This window comes from Marmota flaviventris, chromosome 15, assembly GCF_047511675.1.
Source record: "Marmota flaviventris isolate mMarFla1 chromosome 15, mMarFla1.hap1, whole genome shotgun sequence".
NCBI lineage: Eukaryota > Metazoa > Chordata > Mammalia > Rodentia > Sciuridae > Marmota > Marmota flaviventris.
Window position 1 is genome coordinate 21,126,295 of NC_092512.1, and position 22,433 is coordinate 21,148,727.

At 39.7% G+C, this 22,433-nt stretch overlaps 1 protein-coding gene and 1 long non-coding RNA gene across 2 annotated transcripts in view; one reads left to right on the forward strand and one right to left on the reverse strand.

Annotated features, from left to right (window-relative positions):
• Samd12 (sterile alpha motif domain containing 12) overlaps window positions 1–22,433 on the forward strand; it is a 376,179-nt gene that overhangs the window by 213,575 nt on the left and 140,171 nt on the right. The window lies entirely within an intron of this gene.
• On the reverse strand, window positions 2,315–20,709 carry LOC139702103 (uncharacterized). The gene is made up of 3 exons (XR_011704714.1): window positions 20,631–20,709; window positions 2,631–2,911; window positions 2,315–2,515 (listed from the first exon to the last, which is right to left on the reverse strand). It is a non-coding gene; the product is annotated as an uncharacterized lncRNA (long non-coding RNA).

Sequence of the window (22,433 nt, forward strand, 5' to 3'; positions counted from 1 at the left end):
TGCAATTAATTTTTGTTGGTATTGATTATCTGAATCATTCAGGCTGCTGAAATAAAATGCCACAAACTGAATAGGTTGTAAACAAGAACTTATTTTTGACATTTTTGGAGGCTGGGAAGTCCTGAATCCGGGTCCTGGTAGATTCAGTGTCTGGGGAGGGCCTGCTTGAACACAGACCTCCCTTTCACTGTATCCTGGAGTGGTAGAAGCAGAGAATATCTCTTTTGGAGCTGCCTTAAGAAGGGCACTAATTCCATTCATGAAGGCCCTACCCTCAGGTCCTAAAAGGCCCCATGACGACCTTGGGAATTAGGACTTCAACCTGTGACTTTGGGAGGCACATAACATCAGTCCATTACATTGGAATTTAACAGTTGTTTTTGTTGTTGTTGTTTGTTTGTTTTTTTAACCAACCAACGTGTTTGATAAAAGTAGTTCACTTTTGAGGAAAGGGTTTTATTTTTAAAATGACTGAATTTCTTATGAGTTCCCTTCTGCCTTTGAAGGTAGTTTCAAAACACAGGATCTTGGAAAGAAACTTAAGTAGCCATCAAAGGAGAACAGTTAATTAAATTATGGTGCCTCATTTAGGCACTGGAATCCTCTAAAGCCGTAAACACAAGAATGAAGCATACCAGTATGGAAGGACTTCTGAGATGTCCTGAGAAATGAAGAAGGCAGTGTTCAGAACAACATGTATAGCGTACTACCTCTGCCAAAGAGGAAGAAATGATAATGCAGAAATATCTGTATGGGCTCTGTTTGTGTAAGGAAATTCAGAACTATCCCCTAGAAGTTAATAAAAACTGCACTATTCAAAAGAATAAAAGTTTTTTAAAATTAAAAAAAGAAGAAGATGTGAATATTAACACCAGATAGGCCTGAATTTTCAATCCTGGCCCAATACTCACTGCTGTGTTACTTCAGGGAAACTACTTAATCACCCTGTGTTCCAGTTTCCTGATTTCTGAAATGGAGATCAATAAGTCTGCCCAACCAATAGGAGATAGTAAGAATCAAAGAAGCAAAATATATAAATCATTCAGAGTAGGGTGACAGTAAAGAAGATACTTAGCTAACAGTAGAAATCAGATAATTAAATCAAACTCACAAATTCCAGCAACTCTTATTTTTAGCATCTTTATTGAGATATATTCCTAGAGCATATAATTTACCCAGGTAAAGTGTACAATTCAGTGATTTTTAGTATATTCACAGAGATAACTATTGTTGTCATAAATTTTAAAGCATTTTCATCAGCCTGTGAAGAAATCTCATACCATCAACAGTCATTCCTGGTTTTCTTCCAGCATCCCTAGCCACCAGCTCCTGGAAAGAACTAATGTTCTTCTGTTCTCCTGTTCTGAACATTTCCTGTGAATTAAGTCATCTAGCATAAGGTCTCTTATGATTAGCTTTCACCCGAGGTAATTCTTAAGGTTCACCCATGATGTAAGCATATGTCAGTATTTAACTTCTTTCTATTTCATTGTATGACTATACCATATTTTATTTATCCATCTGCTGATAGGCATTTAGATTATTTCTGAATTTTGACTATGATCACTAATTCTGCTTCATGTGCTGGTTTTGGAGTAAACACCTGTTTTCGTTTCTCTTGGGCCTATCCTAGGAATGGAACTTCTGGCTTATATGGCAACTCCAAACATAACAAAAGCCAGAAGAGCTTCACCACTTCACATTTCTACCTGTATGTCTGAGTGTACCAGATTCCCAGCTACTCACCAGAGCTCGTTATTATCTTAAATCCATGCTCCTATGTGTGAAGTAATGTCTCATTGTGGTTCTGATTTGCATTTTTCTGATGGCTTCTCGTGTGTCTATCGGTCATTTTTATATTTTCTTCAGGAAAAAAAGATCACAAATCCTTTGCTCATTTTTAGAGGGATTATTTGTGTTTTTTTAAGTTTTGTCTTTGTTTCCTCATGCAATAGTACCCATCTTATTTCCAAAATATGGAGCTAATTATTCTTATTATTCTTTCCAAAGAGTAATTCCATACACAAAGGATGAAATCTCACCCCCACTAGAGATATTTAAAAGAGCCTGCCACAAATGTGAAAATCAATTCCAAAATAAAACAACTGAATGCACTCCACAGATTTTCTCTCAACACTTTTAGCTGTAGAAACTAAACACACACACACACACACACACACACACACACACACACACACACAGAGAGAGAGTTGCATCTGTTTGTATGCAACGTCTGAATTAAATACTTGCATATGAAAGCTCATTCTGCATGTTTCTAGGAAAAATAAAATAATAATTAAGCCTACCTCTCCCATGTTTGGTTGCTGGTATTAAAGTCTTCTTGAGCTTCTGATTCTGCACCAGTGTTTTCACACAGTTGGCTAGGAGCCCCAGGACTGCAGCCAAGATACTCACAAATGGAGTGGAAGAGCTCCACCTAGCCACTGTGGGCTACCTGAGCACAGGGAACATGAATTCTCCACCCACCTTTTTCTTGGTCTTGTCCTGCTGAATGCTAACAGAAGACAAAAATTGTAAGGCATTTAAGAACTTCTGTGTAGTGGATGCATAGTACATCCGCAAATAATCACTATCAATGAATCATGACAAAGTCTCCTGAAACAACTCACTGTGTGAAGCTGGAACTGTCCTTCAGCTGAAATCCTGGCCTCTCACACCTGGCTCTTATTCACAAGGTTGCCACAATTACTTGACATTTGCAAGTAACATAATCGATGTTTGGCCTTGCTTTCATGCCATCCCTCTGGTGCCTGCAAGGTGATTTTCTCCTCTAATAGCCTTTGGTCCTCTGTGTCCTGTCCACAGAACAGCCAGGTGTCAATCTGATAGTCTTGCTTGATTGCACATCCCTGCTGGAAACTCAGCGGGGTCAGGATACCTCTAGTTGTCTCTTGGGAAACAGAGTATGAAGTTGGAAAATCATTATTACACTTTCCTTCTGCTTGATTCATGAGAAATTGGGGGAAAGGTGCTTTACATAACACACAGCAGTGGTGAACAATTATTTTAGGATCCTCTAAGTCATTTTATAATCAAGGATATGAAGGACATTCTTAACATTTTAATAATGGACATATTTCTAGGAAGAAAAACTCCCTAGGGAAACCGAATGCTGTTTTTCATATATCTAATATGTACTAACTATTCATTATCTACAAAGCATGCACTAGCTGTCACATCAATTCCTGCCTTTTTTCTTACCATGACCACTGCTATTTGTTAGCCTCAGTGCACATATAGGGAAAGGTGAGGACCAAGAACCTAAGTAATATATCTAAAATCAGACAAATGCTAAAAAGCCTGGTACAGGTCCAACTCCCCAGTAAGTTTTTATCCATCATACTTCTCTGCATCTGATCTTTCAAATGAGGTAAGAATGCCCATCTCAGAGTGCTGATTCAGTGAGATTTTATGTAGAAATCATATACCACAGTTCATGACATATGAACTATTCCAGATGTGGGAAAACATAGCTTTGTAAAGGATCAGACAGCATTTTAATCTTTGCAGTTTCTATATAGTGTCTGATGTACCTGCTGCACTGTGCTAAAGCAACCACAGAAAATACTTAAATGAATTGAGTATAGCCATGTTCCAATAAAACTTTATTTACAAAAATAATTACTGATACACATAAAAGGAAATTACCATTAAAATGAATAGGCTACGTATAGAATAGGAGAAAATATTTTAAGTCATATATCTGGTAAGGGATTAGTATCTACAACTAAGCAACAATAAAAATAATCAATTTATAAACAGGCAAACACTTGAATTGATAATTATTCATTGAAGGTACACAGATGGCCATCCACCATCAGAAAAAAATGTTCATCACTAATCATTAGATAAGTGCAAAGGAAAACCACAATGAGATATCACTTCACACCTATTAGAACACTAGCAAAAGAAAAGAAAAGATAGTAGAATTAATGAAACAGACATTATTACTTTATGTATGTATATGACTGTATGACCAATGTGATTCTACAATACGTATACTCAGAAAAATGAGAAATTATATCCCATCTATGTATGATATATCAATGTATATAAATGCATTCTACTGTCATGTAAAACTAATTAAAACAAGTTTTAAAAATTTAAAAAAAAATAACAAATGTTGGCAAGAATATAGAGAAATTGAGCTGGGTGTGGTAGTGCACAACTGTAATCCCAGATACTCAGGAGGCTGAAGACAGAAGAGTCACAAGTTCAAGGCCAACTGGGCAACATGGTGAGATTCTGTCTCAGTAAAATAAAAAAAGGCTAGGGGTATATGTATCTCTCTGGTAAAACACTTGTCCAACCTATGCAAGGCCCTATGTTCTATCCTAGGATAGCAAAAATGAAAAGAATATAGAAAAATTGAACCCTTGTGCACTATTAGTAGGAATGTAAAATTGTGTAACTATTAAGGAAAACAATATGGAGTTTCCTCAGAAAATTTAAAAGAGAATCACCATATGATCTATTAGTCTTACTTTGTGGTATATATCCAGAAGAATTTAAAGCAAGATCTTGAAGAAATATTTGTACACCCATGTCTACTACAGCATTATTCACAATAACCAAGACTGGAAGCAACCCAAGTGTTTATCAATAAATGAATAAAGTAAGCATCATATATACAGCCAATGGAATAATATTTAGCACTTTAAAAGAAGGAAATCTGGTCAATGGTTGCCCCATGGATGAACCTGAAGGATATAATGCTAAATGAAATAAGCCAGTCACAAAAGGACAAATAATGTATGATTCTACTGCTCATATGAAATGTCTAAAGTAGTCAGAATTATACAGTGGCAGCCAGGGACTGGGGGAGGAAGAAGAAGTGTTTACAAATATAGAGTTTCAGTTTTGCAAGGGGAAAAATGTTACAGAGATTTGTTGCACAGTAGTCTCAGTATACTTATCAATACTGAACTGTAGCCTTAAAAATTGTTAAGATGCTAAATTTAATGTTACATGGTTTTTACCACAATTAAAAAATTTACCAAGCCACAGTTGATGGACCTATGCTTTATAAGGTAAAACTGTGAGCTTTTGACATTTTTGACATGAAGATTATTGTTTTTATTCTTGGTATTTTCCCTTTAAGTTATAAGTTTTTCCCTCAATTCAAGGGGTGCTATAATATGAACCCACTCCTGGGGTGTCTCTTTCAGTGGCTTTCTTAGCTATAAATAATGAATAGTATAAAAATGTCTCAGCTGTGAGATTTGGGTACATTCAATGAAAAGCAGTGTCCCAACTGAAAGATAAGGCAGATGATGGTAGTAAACACTGCCATCTTCAACTGCCTTTATAATTAGTGCCTGCAAAATGTAAAAAGAAAAGCCTGATTGTTTACCAGGGCCAGTTTTGGCTCATTAAATGTTAGTGTTTCCCAGAGGACTTTTTCTACATTGTCCAAATATATGTGTCAAAATTTAGTTGGGAATTGTGCAACCAGATGGACTTTCCCATAGTTCCATCTTTTGGAATGACAAAAATTAGAAACACTGCATTCTAATCTAAGAAGACTTTTCAGAACTGTGTGCAGAATGGGTATTTTAGTCCAGTCACCTCCGCAGTGATACTTCAGCTACTGAAGTGGGCCAGCTGAACTGAAATGGGCCATCTGGTCCACCACCTTGCTTCAAGGAGGGAGTCTTTGTAGAATAGAGCAATCAACTCTTGAGAAATTGTCTGATCACGTTTTACAGATGGGAACACCAAGACTCAGAGGGGATTAGAAGATTCCCCCAGGTTACAAGCTAGTTGGTGGCATGACTCAAACTAGATCTCAGTTCTCTTAATTCCCACTCAAGTGTTTTTTTTCTCTCGTTATTTTTATTAGCGTATAATTTACATATAGAGAAATTTGTCATTTTTAGTGTATAGTTCTGCAAGCATTGGCAAATGCCCATAGTTGTATAACCACCATTATGCTCAAGATACGGAGATTCCATTGCTCAAAAAAACATTCACTCAGTGTTCCTTTGCCGTCATCCCTCTTGGTCCCACCAGTCTTCCCCCATCTCACCCCCACAACTACTGATCCATTCTGTCCCTGGGGTTTTGCCTTTTGCAGAGTGGAATATAACTGAAATGATAGAGTCTGGCTCCTTTCCTTACCAACAGGCACTGAGACTGAAGGACACTGGTGTGCAGTGCTGTTCATTTGTGTTCCATTGGATGCCTGACCACAGTTTGTTTATCCATTTTCCAGTTGAGGGACATTTGGGTCGTTTGCAGTTTTGTAGCACACAATAAAGCTACCATAAGCATTCACATAAAGGTTTTTGTATAAACATTGGTTTCCATTTGATTGGGGAAGTATGTAGAAGTGAAATTACTGATTTGTATCATAAATATGCTTTGCCTCATAAGAAACTGCCAGGTCAGTGTTCTAAAAGCAGAATAATGGGGTTGGAGATTGGCCATCCTACATTAAAAAATGTTGGAAGGTTTTCTGAAAACTCACTGCATCTGTGTCGAAGTCCCACCAACTGCTTCCTGGAGCCACTACTGTCTTAAGAACCCCCTAATTTCCTGAGAGTCACTTGTAAACCGTCTGTAGTAAGATGAAGGCCAAACATGTACACTGTTAACTCACATATTCAATAAAAAATTTTCTCAGTATCTATGTACCAGGTAGGACTCTATGGCTTTCCCCAATTGTCATTGAGGAATCCTTCCTTGTGTCTCTTACCTTAGGAAGAAAATCTGTTAATATGCCCTACACCAGTAACAGAAAATATGAGCATCAGATTCCCTTTTATGCATATGATATCTGATGGCCTTGTTTGATGTCAAATTACACTATCTCAATTTATAGCTCTTCAGTGTCTTTTACTTAGTTGTGGCACCGGTGTTCAAATATGATGTTCAAGTAGGTCCCCAGCACACTCAACATTTCTGCTTTATGGTCAGATAACCCAGATGACCCCTGATCACCTGCTTTCAATTATGGGGTGATCATAGTAACTCTCCTGGTTCTCCTCTTCCCTTTCTAATGGCTGTTTTTCTCTACCAATCCCTGAATATTTTTCTGTTCGTACCTACTGGGGATGGGTGTCCTTCATTGTTCTCAGTTAGCACTCTTCCAGAAACTCTCACCCGCTCCATTAGTCAACCCCTAATTCATAGTGACTCTCAAATTTACTTCTTAGACCCCCCTGAAGCTTCAGATTTATTTTACTTTCCCTAGAAAATGTGAACCTCTGAGTATTCTTCTGACATACCAAATTTAGAATTTCTCTGTATAATCCCATTGTCTTTTCCACCATGTTCCCTGTCTGTTCTTCCCCCTGCATTTCCTCTCAAGATTAATATTTCCATCACTCCACCCCTGAAGCTGATGCAGAAGGCTCACAGTAGCCATCGGTTGCTCCATTTCCTCAGAACTCACATGGAAATCAGTGAACAAGCCCCAAGCTCTGCTTGTGACATGGGTTGCCAGCCTCTCCCTGGCTCCCACCTCCCTTGTCACCGTGTGAATTTGTCCTTCCTTCCCTCCTAGTTATCATTTGATCTCTCATGTCTGCTCTGCTCCTTCAGTTATCCTTCAATTAACTTCCCACTTCTATTGCCATAGTTAATATCCATAGATTTCTGGCAACATTATTTCTAACCTTAAAACATTCAGTGTCTTACAATTGCCTGCAGAATAAAATTTGTATGTCTTAGCAACCCCTGGGAAAGCCATTCCAGACATTTCATAGATGTGTTAATTTTGGGGAAATTACTTTCCAGTTATTATGATACCTTTACTGTAAAGTTAGGGGTGGGATCTGTTTCATAGGATTTGTATGGTTGTAGCATATAAAACTCATGAAGAACCTTGTCTTGAGGAGATGTCACCTCTTCTGACAAGTTTCACCTCATCTTTCAAGCAGAACCAATCATTTCCCCCTCTGCATTACTGAGTTATTTGTTCATACATTGACATGTTCATCACACCACGCCCATTTGCTCCTTGACCTGTGCACTCTAGGTCCTATAGTACGTACTAGAGACAAAAAGAAGCACCTCATCTAGCAATGAGAGTAGGGTGGTGGGTGTCTTTATGGAGCTGTCTATATCTGTTGATGGCAGAGAACTAGAACTTAGCCTCCCCAGGGAATCGGTGGGATGAGAAAGACTCGCCAAAGGTATGACACATGCACTGGCTCTTGAAGGATAAGAGATTTGGCATTTGAACAAAGGTTGGCTTGAGGCAAGAAGAGGAGCTTTCATGGAGACATGGTGGTGAAGTGTCCCTATCTCCCCAGTAGACCAGGGACAATCCCCATGCTGCTCTGATTTTTCTTTGCACGCCTACCTCCTAGCATAGTGCTCCGCAGAAAGTGGATCCTTTGTGTGATTTGACTGATTTAAGTTTCATTGTCATACTTTTATCTGATTTTCTAACTCTATTTCATTTTCCAGTTAAGCTTCTCATTGCAGCAAATACAATATCAATCTTTGTATGGATTTGTAATAAGAAAGCAAAGAGTACTTACAAAGCCATTTTGGATCATCTTTCTCCATGAACAACGTTTAACCAGAAGTTCTTTTATTTTTTTTCTGACTGTCTCAGAGTCTCCTTTACTTCCTTGTGATCTTTTTGTATTGAGTTGACCAGTAAAGACAATGGCAAGAACTGAAATATAGAAACCATCCGCCTGCTTTGAGTTGTTTTTCCCTAATTTTTTCAATCCTTAGTGTTCTCCTGGGTGACACTGTCAAGTGACTGTCAAGTGAACTTTTTCCCTTGCAGCCCAGTTAATTGCTCAGCAGCTCATGGTAGATAAAGATGAGCGATCTTATAGGACTTTGTGCAGGTTTTTCTTCTGTGATTGGGGTCTTTCATTACTTCGGTATGATTTGATTATGGTCTGCTTACTGTGTATACCTTCCCTGTGTCCTCCAGCACACTAGCACTTCCCCAAAATGCTGCTTCCCTGGAGTTCCCTTGACACACTTTAAAACTTTTGTATCCTTTTATGCAGATTCTGTGCTGAGGAGTATTTCTAATTTTATCAAATCCACAAGCCACCAGAGAAATTCTTCCTGGTGTGAACTTTACATAGAGAGGTCTGAACACAAACTTCTTTAAGGAACTATGAAAAATCATGCCAGTTTGTGGGAAGGGTCTACAGTTGTGTCATGTGCTCCCCAGTTAGCATCCACTCTTATTTTATTTTGGGACTCCATTATGGTCTGTTCATTCAAGAGTGTGTTTTGTTTGAAGTAAGACCTGTTGCAGTCTTCATGGTAGAAAAATATTTGCCTGTTCTATTCCCCCAGATGTTCTAACTAACCAATACATGAAAGAAGTATTCATGTGTTATTCTAATTTGGATTTGTTCTATCAGGAATTCTCTTCATTGTTGCTCATTGTTTTATATCATTCTTTTTATGGTAATGAATGACTTTTGGGGAAATCCCAAAGACTCCAAGTGTTTCTGTTTCTGCAGATCCACCAACCTCAAAATTCTTTACCAGTGACCCTTGTGTTTCAATATTCCAGATGAAACAATATTATTTAATGTCTTGTGTGGACAATTTAGGATGGTCATGGGGTTTGTTATGTGACTTTGATGTTGTGATTTGACTATAGATGTGAAGGATCTCACAGGACTGATGTTACATTGAAGACAGGTATATTATGGGTTTTCTACCACTGATGTTGGTTTCTTTCTTCAGGGTAAGCCTAGACCCTGCAGTCTGGCCAAATGTCCTATGAGCTTTTCAGAGAGTCAGTTGTATTAGGACAATGTCACATGGACTAGAGTAGAGGAAATCAAGGCCACTCTCAGAGATACATTGAGCTTGTTCCAGCTCTTCTGAGAAGAAAACAGAAATATGTCATCTATGTGATTTTAGGATTCCTGTTCCTTGTTTTGCATATTACCAAATTTCTCCAGCCTTTTTCTTGGGGTGACAGTTCTCGGTGTCTGACATGGACATGATGGGGCTGTGCAAGCCTTTCCTCATATCGGCCTCCACATCCCAGTTTCAGGAGGCACAGTGGATTTAGACCACACTGAGAGGACTCAGCGATTGTACCACCATTGTCCAGCCTCTTGACCCAAACAAGAGCAAAGTTTTCTATCTTTCTCTGAAATAAACCCTGCAATTTTAGTCTTCAATTTTTATTTTGTTCATCTGTTATAGTAACAATATACAGCCATTCAACAATTTTTAAAAAAAAAAAAATTATTGAGAGCCAGGTGTGGGGACAAATGTTTGTAATCTCAGCTACTCGGGCAAGTTCAAGACCAGACTCAGCTCGGCAATTTAGTGAGACCCTGCCTCAAAAATAAAATAAAAATGTCTAGGGATGTAGCCCCTATATTTAATCCCCAGTATAAGCACACTCTAGGCTATATATTAGAGATGATTCAATGAGGGCAGTTTTTTGCCCTGAAAGCCAAGTGAAAAAGACACATATATAAAAAGTTATAGCACAGAAGATCTGAGGAATGACAGACATAAGCAGAGATGTCCATAGGAAGGACATTGATCCAAAGGAAAGTGTCCAGAAGGTCTCCGAGGGAAAGTAACCTCTGGGCTGAGCCAGGGATTATAGTTAGCAGGGTGTGTTTAGTTTCTCTTTAGACATAAAGCAAATGTGAAATTACCTAGGTACTAAGAGCCTGGAGAAGTGTACAATGCTGTTATTGTATATGTATCTTTACTGAGTGTTTGCTGTGTGGCAGGCCTTTGTGTTTTGGTGAAATGCACTAAACAAGACTGACCCATTCCTCACGCAAGGGTTTTAGATTTTTAAGGGGAAGACACTAATCAAGGAATCATAGCAACCAGACACGTGAAATGAGAGGGAAGCAAGTAAACAAAGGGACTTCCCTGGCTACAAGAGATCAGGAAAATCTCCCTCAGGAAGCTGAGGTCTAAAAAAAGAATGGCGCTAGCCAGGATAGGGGGTGCTTGGGCACTATAGAAAGAAAAGTGTCCCGGTCGGAAGGCACAGCCTGTTCTGAGCCTGTGTTCGGGTTCTTCAGAGAAAAAGAACCCACCGGATATGGATGGACAGAGGAGAGGTGATTTATTGTTGGAATTGGCTCACATGATTATAGAAGCCAAGAAGTCCCATGAGCTGCCATCCGTGCACTGAGGAACCAGGAAGACTGGTGCCGTCATTCATTGTGGGTCCAAAGACACGAGGATAGGAGAAATGGTTGGTACAAGTCCCGGAGTCGAAAGGCCCAAGAATCAGTAGCTCTGATGTCCAAGAGAAAATAGAAGTCCCAACTCAAGAAGAAAGAGAAAGAATCTGCTGTCCTCCACTTTTGTTCAGTTGTTATTCTCAACAGATATGGTGACGCCCACCGAAGTCGGTGAGGTCTGATCATCTTTGCTCAGCGTACGGATTCAAATCTAATCTCCTCTGGAAATGCCTTCATAGACACACCTAGATGTAACTTTCTGCCAGTTATCTGGGCATCCCACAACAGTCAAGTTGACATGTAGAGTGAACAATCTCAGAGGCCAAGGTTGAAGAGAAAGTTTGATGCATTCCAGGAGCATGTAAAAAGGCTAATGTGATTAGAGAGTCAAGAGTTGGTGAGAAGGGAGGAGAGGGGCAAGAAGTGAACTGCATGGGCAAGGAAGGTCCAGTGGTGAAGTGAGTGCCTTGCTCTCCTCAAGGAATCTAGAATTGATCCTGAGGACAGTGGGGAACTACTAAGCGGCCATCACCCAGACTGTCCTAGTGAGATTCATATAACAAAAGATGAGAATATGCCCTGGAGAGGGACAGATGTGAGGCCAGGCATCCAGTTGCTGGGCTGTTGCATCTGTCTGTGCAGGAGAGAGTGACAGCCTGGACTTCGGTGCTGGCAAATGGTGGAGAAGAGTCAGCTCGGGAGACTGCTCAGTAGTGATAGATTGGGAAACAATAAAAAAGGTTTCTTAAGTGCTGTCCTTCACTCCTCTTCATGTGTCCTCCTCCCCCAAATTCAAGACTTAACTGCAGCAGAATTTGAGGGCATTCCTCCTCAAAACACGGATTCCTAGATCTTACCCCCAAACTGCTGAATTAGACTCACAGGCCAAAGTCCAGTGACACCGGTGCATGTGAAACCTGAGGCCACTGCCTAGCAATGTACAGGTTTGAAGCATACAGGACATCAATGTGGCTTGCATCTTGGCTGCTTAATACCATCAGAGGAACACTCCCTTCAGGCTTAATGAGCTTGCTTATCCTGATCAGGTTATTAAGAGGAAGCCTTTAGCCCAAGGGGTACATGAAGGAATCTCATCTTCAGGCCCAAGCCAGGGTGGAGCTCTCTATCACCTAGTCTTGCAAGTTATGTCCCTAAGATCTAAGAAAAGGATCTGCGCTCCATGGTTCTTGAGGGACAAGGCCAGTGTAGGTTCAGAGGCAGGTAGTAGGAGCTCCTCTTGCATGCAAGAAAGTCAGAATTTTATTGTATTCAGACCTTCTGCTAATTGGACGGGACCTACTCATATTGGGTAAAGCCATCTGCTTCACAAATACAGAAGTTAACCTCATCCAAAAACACTCTCAGGGATACACCCAGAATGGTGTTTGAGCAACTATCTGGGTACCCCATGGCCCCCCGTCAGGTTGACATATAAAATTGACCATCACAGTTGGTAAGATGACTAGTTGCCTCCAAATTAAAGCTTCAGCCTATCTTCCTGGTATGAAGTATCTCTTGTTTCAAATATTTTTTTTTGTCTTTACAAATAAATTGTTGTCTGTGATATACTTTTTAAAAAAAATTAATACTTGAACCTATTAAAACAAATTATTTCTTTTAACAGTTTGTTTATCAAAAACATAGTTATCATCCCCCAATTTCCATCATTTGGACAGCTAAGAATTGGTGGTGTGGTTTTCCTGAGCTACCTCCTGCATTTCTGAGGTTCTGGGTCACTAAAAAATCAAATTTGTTGGTCTCCAAAAAACAGCATAAAGAAATAGAGATGTGAGCCCAGCATTTCCTCATGACCTGCAAATATCCTGAGTAATTCTACCTTGTTAGGGTCCAGGCCATAAAATTTTTGCTCTTTGCCATTTTAATTGATGTAACTGAAATTGAAGCTGCATAAATGAGTGCACAGAGAATCATTAAGTGACCTTGAGCAATTCAGGTGGCTGCCATGTAAGAGGTAACATGGCTTTGATCTATACATTTGTATATTGGCTCTTTCCAGGTGATATCAGAGAACAAAGCTAATTTTTAGCTCTTAAAACTTTTAAGCACTGTTGAGAGTAATATGTGGAAATTCTGAAAATTCTGAAAAGAAGCATTTGGGTATTCTTTTCAGTTCTTCACATTCCTGACATGACTTGTGGTTGGTGTCACGATTCATGTTTCCTTCAAGCTACTTATGTAGATATTTATCCTTTTAAGTATCAGGAAATTTGATTTTTCTTTTGGTATTTGTGTCCCTAAAATTGAGACTAAATTACAAGAAAGGACAAGAGATGAACTAATAAAAAGAAAATGTTGTTGACCTAAAATCGTTTTGTATTTTTTAAAAAGTTCTCCTGAGAAATCCTCTCCTGAGACTTGGCTATTTGTTTTCTTTTCTCTTTTATTTGTTTAATTTTTAAAATTTTCTTCCTATACTGAAGATGGAATCCATGGCCTCACACCTGCTAGGCAAGCACTGTACCACTGAGCTACATCCCCAGCCTCTTTTATTTTTATTTTGAATCTAAGTTTCCCAGACTGGACTCAATCCTCCTGCCTCAGCCTCCCAAGTGACTGGATTACAGGTGTCCGCCACTGCTCCCAGCTGGATATTTGTTTTCTTACACAGAGTTTTACTATAGTAACTTTGGTCAAGCTGGATTTGACACATAGAAAAGCAAAAATGAATGGTCTTTCCTGTCTTTGAAAGTTTACATGTGCATTACCTTTTGTGCTCCCTCTCTTCTTCCTCTCCCTTTTCACCCCAACTTCTCTCCCCACCCCCTTCTCACTCCCCAAATGTACTCATGGCCTAAGGATTGATCTAAGCCTAGGGAAGAGCTATTAGAAATTTATTAATTAAGGACTAGCTTCTGCTTCTTTGTCAGGGGTAATCATTTGTTTTAGAGCTGATTTTCTGCCTTAATTAAATGAAAATGTCACTCTGTCAAATGAATTCATTTATATTTATTTATCCAGTTCTCAAGGCTTGAATTTCTTAGCAGGGGACTTAGGCTCATCACATTTGCTCACAGAATAAATTGGAAAATGTCTCTTGCATCAGTTTAAAAGACTCATCAATGACCTCTCCACCATGTCGAAGTCTTATGAAAGCAAAGCTGTGATTAGTACATGTTGTTTTCTCATGGAAATGTGCATGTGTGAGTATGTTTGTGCACATATGCAGCTGTGGGTGCTGGATCAGGAAGGTGAGGAGTACCCCTCACTGTGGTCCCTTGGGACGTTAAGTGTCAAAGGTGTTATGTTAACCACCTGAGAGTTCATATTTGCCTTTTCAAAATGCTAATTGAAGGAGCAAGTTTGAACTCTGTCCAGTCTTTCCCTCCATACTTTTAAAGGGATTATTTAAAAATAAAATAAAATATAGTCTTTGTAGCTATCATTATAATAAATACTTTAAAAGATTAAAATGGAATAAACATTTATTTATTCATTCAATAACTTGTTGAGTACCTACTGTGTATCTAATGAAGGGTTGAGGATCAGTGATGAAATGCATTCTGAGTCCATTCTCCTATGGAGCAGCTAGTGCTCAGCACATAGTAGGTGCTTAGCAAACTGAATGAGCAAATAGATGAGTTAGTCTTGCAAGAGAAATAAACAGTAGACTAGTAATTATGAAGTTATAATTGCATGACTCCTCAGAGAAGATTGTAAGGGCTTGTGAGGTTGTAGAGTAGGGAACTAACACAGTCATGGTTGGACAGGAGATGTCAGGGAGTGTGTCCAGGAGGAAAGCACATTGATGCTAAGGCATTTCACTACAGAAGATCCAAGTGTTGTGTGAGGTGAGGCTGCAGGGCTCTACCAAAGCTAGACCACCACCACTTTTTAGACCACATTAAACGTGTGGACTGTATTCCTATGAATTCCACACACTCATTAACCAAAGCTTTAACCAAAGAAGTGACATAATCAGGTTCCATTTGGAGACAATAACTGACTTCCCCGTAGAGAATATACAATATATTGGGAGGGAGAAAGCTAGTATGATTTTTCTATGCCTGCTATAACAAATCACCACAAATGCAGTGGCTTAAAGCAACACAGTTCATGATTGTGTGGTTCTGGAGGTCAGAATTCTGGAATGAGTTACCCTGAGCTAATATCAAGATGTCAGCAGACGGTGTTTCTTTCAGGTGTTTCCGAAGGAGATTCCATCTCATTGCTCTCTCCAGCCTTCAGAGGCCATCTGTGTTCCTCATCTGTTGGCTCTCTTCCTCCATCTTCAAAGCCAATAAGGCCTGGCCAAGTCCTTTCACACTGCCATCTCTGGTCCCCCTCTTCCACCTCCCCCTTCCACTTACAAGGACCCTTGAGTAGACTGGGCCCCCATGAATACCTCAGGATCCTCTCCCATCCCTAGATCAAATGAAGAGCAACTTTTAATCCATCTGCAACATTAATTCTCCTTTGCTGCACAATCTAATATTTTTCAGAGGATCCGAGAATTAGAAAATGTACATTTTTAGAAGATTGTTCTCCAGCTACCATAATGGGAGGTTGTCAGTAATGGACATCTATCCTTTAAGTATTTACATTAACACAAGACTTTTTTCTCTGGCTTGAGAGGACTATGAAAATGGATTTGAGTGTATTTATTTGGTTTTAATTCAAGTAATATGTAGCTATAAATTAAACCTGACCTCTAAAAAAGTAGAGTTGTCATATGGCCCAGCAATTCCACTCCTAAGTATCTGCCCAAGAATTAGAATACATACATCAACACTAAAGTATGTACACAGTTGTTCATAACAGTATTAACAATAATAATATTCAAAATGCAGAAACAACCTGTATGCCCATCTACTGGTGAATGGATAAACAAGAGAGCATGCAATATTGCTCTGTGAATGGAATATTATTTAGCCATTAAAAGGAATGAAATACTGATACATCCCCTTACAGCATTAACAAACCTTCAAAATATTATCCTAAATAAAAGGAACCAGTCGCAAAAGACTGGTGATGGTTGTACAGCCTTGTGAATATACTAAAACTCACAGAAGAGAACACATTAAAATGGTTAAATTGGTGAATTTTACCTTAATGAGAAAATATTAGAACTCTTTAATTTTTCTGAATATTGAAATTACAAAAGATTTGGTCACTGGTGGGTCCCCACGATCCCCCCACCCAGTGTATGCGCCATTCATTGCCCTCTCCTTGAGGGTGGGCCGAACATACGCCATATGGTGTGATTTCCTTGATAAGGTTATGTTGTAAGGCAAAGGTGAAGAGATTTTAAAGATTAATTAAGGTCCCAGTTATTGGATTTTGGGTAATCAAAAGGGAGATCATCCTGGGTAGTCCTGACTTAATCAAATGAAAGCTCTTTAAAGAGAGACTGGGTCCTCCCTTACACTGGAGCGGTTCTCTTGCTGGGTTTGAAGCAGTAATCTTCCATGTTGTGGGACCACAGGGAGCTGCCAGATACCTCCAAATGATGAGAGCAGCCCCAGCCAACAGCCAGAGGGAGAACCGTACCCTCGGTCCCACAACCACACAGAACAGAATTTGCTCAACAATTTGGCTGATAAGAAGATCTATCCTCCAGAGGTGGAAATCCCACAGCCCACACCAATCACAGCTGATGAGCCCCAGAGTGGAGCAGAGACTGCCTTCAGAATAAACCATGGCAGGACTTTGACCTACAGAAGCTGCGACATCATAAACATGTTGTTTTAAGTTGCTAAGTGTGTGGTCATTTTGATACACAGCTTTGAAGAGGAGTGCAGACACTCTCTTGTTCCCCACCTGGGACAGGGAGACTTAGATTTAGACTCTCTGTTTATTTACAACCACAAGTATGAACTCCCTTATCACCCACCCTTTGTTGCACAACTCTGAGGTCACATACACATATTGCCATTTTTCCTCCTGTGAACAACCATGCTTTTGACTCCCTGTCTTGTATGATTTTTCCTTAAGAGATCAGTAGAGGAAGCCAAGTTTAAGGGGCCAGAAAGTCTAATTTCCAATGACTTGAGGAGTCATTCCATAAAGTAGGCACAATTTGAATCTTTAAATAAGTCATCCTTTTGTTTTCTTCTCTGTATCATAATCAGAGCTAAAATTATGGTGGCTCGGCAATTTCTATTTTGAGAAGCCGTTGTGCCCGGAGTCAATTGGTCCCTTGGGTTAACCCTGCATTGGGGTCAGGAACTGCCAGTACTTTTGTTTCCTCATCCTTAAAATAGCTTCTGGAAGATAGTAAGTGCTGTGACAGTAAAGATAATTGAAATAATTATCACTTAAACTCCAGGGAGCCCATTCTATTCAAGCCCTGGGCTGAGAAAGAAAAGGTTGAGAAGGAGTTGACTCCTAATCCCCTTGATGCTGTTGAGGGTGTTGACTTCAACTGAAATCTTACCACCCAGGTGAAGAGGAAAAGGTGATTAAGCGTCTCCCAAGCGAGGTAGGAGAATGGTTTGAACCTGGGAGCTTTGTCCCAGACCCTACAAGAGAAACTACCCAGTATTTGATTAGATTAACATTTATGGAGTCCTTATTACATGCTCAAAACTTACTAGGCCCAAGACAGCCCCTACTTTAAAGCATCCTTTAGCCCAATGAGTATTCAAAAGCTTAAAACTTTCACTCCCCCAACTCTTTCTCTTTTTTTCTCTTTTATTAAATAACGGCTTTATTGAGATATAATTCATATACCATGCAACTTTCCCAGTTAAAGTGCACAGTTCAGCAGGGTTTAGGATATTCATAGAGTTGTGTAGCCAGCTCCACCATCACTCCCAAATATTTATATCACTCCAAAAAAAAAAAAAAGCCCATTAGCAGACATTCCCCATGTCTCCTTCTCCTGGCAGCCACCACTCTGTCCTTCCTGTCTTTCTTGGTTTGCCTATTCTGAACATTTCATGGAGATTAAATTACATAATATGTGGTTTGGCATGACTGGCTTCTTTCACTTAGCATGTTTTCAGGGGTTATGTTTAGTATGATTCACTACTTCATTTCTTGTGAAAGCTGACTTATGTTTTTTGCAATGTCTGTACCACATTTGGTATCCATTTATCTGTTGATGGATATTTGAGTTGTTTTCACTTTGGGGTTATTATGAGTCAGTCAGATGTACATTTAGTTAGCTACGTATTTGTGTTCAGTGCTGGGAATGGAACTCTGAGCCTCACACTTGCTAGGCAAGTGCTCTGCCACCCACCAACACCCCAGCCTCAAGATATACTTCCATTTTCTATGTTTATTGTATAATGCTACTATATCCACATGACTTCTGGTGCTAGATATCTGAACCTTAAGAACCTTAAGAATTATAAAGCCATAAAATACATGGCTTTAAAACTAAACTTTAATGGAAGTATGAGTCGTTCTTTGTTTCAAACTGTATTTAAAGTTCTTGTCCTGCCTTGTAGTTTTCCCAGGTCTTACCAGGATTGGTCCACAGCCCCTTAGCCCATGAGGCCAGGGTGAGTAGCATCCTTAGCAATACGCACTATCATTTGTTGCATGCTCATTGTGCATCAGCACTGTTCTGAGCCCTCTACTTGCAATGTCATTGCATCCTTATGACGCTGAGAAGGGAGATATTGTTCTCTCTCTTCTTCAGATCAAGAAACTGAGTCCAGGTCTAGAGTTGTGGCTCAGTGGTAGAGCACTTGCCTAGCATGTGTGAGACACTCAGTTAGACTCCCAAAACCACATACAATTAATAAAATAAAGGTCCATTGACCACTTAAAAATATTTTAAAAAGAAAGAAAGAAACTAAGTCCAGAGCAATTAGGTGATTTAGAGCAATTAGGTGATTTGAACCTGGCCATAACATCTCAGGCATGAGGAAGCAAGGATTTGAACCCAGGAACTCTCTGGATCTGATGTTCTTAAATGCTGTTCCATGCTTGTTGTGATAATTCTGGATACACTAGATTTATAATATTTCATCATTGCTTTGTGCTGGGAACCAGAGATGCAGCTGGGAACACAGTACATATGACTTCTCTCTTAGTTGGTTTTAAAACCTGGTGGGAGATGACATTAGTCTTCTAGGGCTGCTATAATGAAGTACCACAGAGTAGGTACCTTACCAGAAATTTATTTTCTCATTGATTTGGGGGCTACTGGTCCTAGATCAAGATGGTGACAGGGTAAGTCCCTTCTGAGGGCTCTCTCTCAACTTGTATATGGCTAACTTTTCCCTGTGTCTTCACATAGTCCTCTCTCTGGGGGCAGTCAAAGTCCTAGTCTCCTTTACTTATGAGAACACCAGTCATATTGGGTTGGGACTTACCCTGATGAACTCATTTTAATTTAATTATCTCTTTAAAGGCTCTGCCTCCAAATAGTTACACTTGAGTATATTGGCTAAGACTTTAACATGTGAACTTTGGAGAGGAAACAACTAAGCCCATAACAGAAATAGACTTAAAGAAGGAGAAGGAACACACACACACAGAGATTTTCCTTGATTTACAGTAAGGTTGTATGCAAATAGATCCATCATAAACTGAAAATATTATGTCAGGAATGCATTTAATACGCCTCACCTACTAAATAGTATAACTTACCAATGCATCCTAGAGTCAAAAAAATCATCAGTAAAACCATTATTAGGTGACTGTGTGTGTGTGTGTGTGTGTGTGTGTGTGTGTAGTGATGCATTATGTAATGGCAGGGATCCATTCTGAGAAAATGCTTTGTTAGGTGCCGTAGTAGTTGTGTGACATCGTGGAGTCTTCTTACACAAACTAAGGTGGCTACTGCAGGAGTCAGCAGTGTGGTCTTGGGACACTGCCACATATTTGGTCCTTTGTTGACTGAAGTATCATCATGCAGCACAGAACTGTGTGTATAATTCAGTGCCATACCCTGTGTCACTGATCCACTATAGCTATGTCTTTCTGAAGTGTTTTCTTAAAAGACCTCTTTTACATCTATAGGTGTACAATACAGTTTTAATATAATTTCTGTTCTCTGAATACACCCGTGGACTCTCTAATGAGTTAGCATAGCATTTTTTCTGCCCTGGGGCAACCATATGCTATTCTGGAACATGCTTAATCAGTAGTTTTTCTTAATATCCAAAGTTAAATATTTCCCAGGTTATATGTATTCTTCTTTGGCCTTTCTTCTTTCCATTTCTTTTGTCACCTGGTGACCAATATTGACTCACAATGGCAGAAAGAAAAGGTATTCAAGAGATAGTGCTAGAACTGCAGCATGAAGCCAGTAAACAAAAATTACATAATTATAGGTGTTAAATCCCAATTTTATACTTAAATTTGTGTTTTCATATAATAGCCTAAGCAGGACAGGGTAAATATAAATAGGAACTTGGGAATTTTCTGAACCTAGTGAAATTCAGCATAAATATCACTACTACCTGAAACTGGTCATTGGTTTTGGGGTAAAATCTATGGTGAAAGACATGAGACGCTAAGCGCAGTGGCACACACCTGTAATCCCAGCAGCTGTGATCTCAGCAACTCAGGAGGCGGAGGCAGGAGGATTGTGAGTTCAAAGCCAACCTCAACAACAGGGAGGTGCGGTGCTAAGCAACTCAGTGAGACCCTGTCTTTAAATAAAATAAAAAATAGGTTGGGGATGTGGCTCAGTGGTTGAGTACCCCTGAGTTCAATCCCTGGTACCCCCCCCCAAAAAAAATAGACATGAGAGACTTCACAGGATCTGGGAGAATTTTAAAAGTTGTCCTGCATCAGGTCTCTCCAATGGGGTGATCCAATGCTGTCCCTGTAACAGCATTGTCCTCTTAGCATAACCCTATCTGAGGTCCTTCCTGCAGGAAATGAGATGGGTGTGTTTTTGCTGTTAAATTGTGTGAAGGGCAATGAAGCTAAAATATGAAATGCAAGGACAGGCTCTAATTTAGACTAGGGAGTGATAGCAGCCTTTAAATGAGAAAAGATGAAGAGTAGGGGGAGAGAAAACCCATGAGTGGAAAAGCACATGCTAAGAGTAAGGCAAGAGGGTTTAGCATTTTCTAAAAACTGAACAAAGGCCAGAGGTTGAACCACAGAGCCAGGGGGAGAAACATATGTTCAGGACACAGACAAAGGCCAGATCCTGCAGGGCCTCAGAGCCACAGAGAATCCTAAATACAATGAGCAGTTGAGAAAGAATTTTTTAATTTATGTGTTTTAGTGGACAAAAAATAGTTGAATATGTTTATGGAATATAATGTGATATTATGGTGTGTATACATGCATTGTGGAAAGATTAAATCAAGATAAGATCCATTATCTCACTTAGTTATCATTTCTTTTTAATGAGAACCTGAGAAGCCATTCTTTGGTCAGTTGTGAAACATACATTATTATTAACTTTAGTTCCTGTACTGTGCAATAGATCATTACCACTTACTCCTTCTATCTAACTGGAAGTTTTTACCCTTTGACTGACATCTGCTCTTTGGATTGTCATAAGCAAAGGAGAAAGGAGACCTCATTTTCATTATTAAAAAATTGTGCCAGCTGCTGTGCAGAAGAGTATCCTGGGTGATGATAGGAATGAAATCAGGGGTGGGGCAGATTATCCATTTCACAGAAATACAGGTAAGAACAGATGATGGCGAGAACTAGAATGGAGGCCAATGAACTGACCCTGGATGAATCTATTTGAAGGTAGAGGTAGCAGGACTTGGTGATGCACTGTGTGTGTGTGTGGGGGGGGGGAGGGTTGCGGGGGGGGGGGGGGGGAGTGGAGTCAAAAGTGAGACTCAGCGCCCGGCCTGAGCTAATACAGGGTGGGGAGGAACCTAGAGGAGGCACATGAGCAGCAGGTTGCCCTGGAACTGAGGGTACATTTGTGACATAATAAGTTTGAAGTCCCTTAGACTAAGAAAGCAGACAGATGACAGACTACAGAGCTACAAATAGGTATCAATAAGTATCTGCACTGAAAAAGAAGTTTTGTAGCAATCAGAACATACAATGCTGGTGGTGGGGGTTGCCATTACTTGACCACTAAGGACTCCTGAGTTTATGCCCATCAAGTTTTGATTTATGACAAAAAAGAGGTGCAAGTGCCAAGGGTCCTTCCCTCTTCAATGTAGGTCAACATTTGTGCAGATCATGAAATTTTTCTGATGAAGTATTGTTGAGATGAATGTCAGGAAAGGCCTTCAGGGGGACTAGAAGCTGTGCAGACGAAGGGAGACTTCAGAATGGCCATCATGCCATGCCTCACACATTGCTTATGCCAGTGTTGGAATAATCTATCACAGAGTGGCTCCCATCATG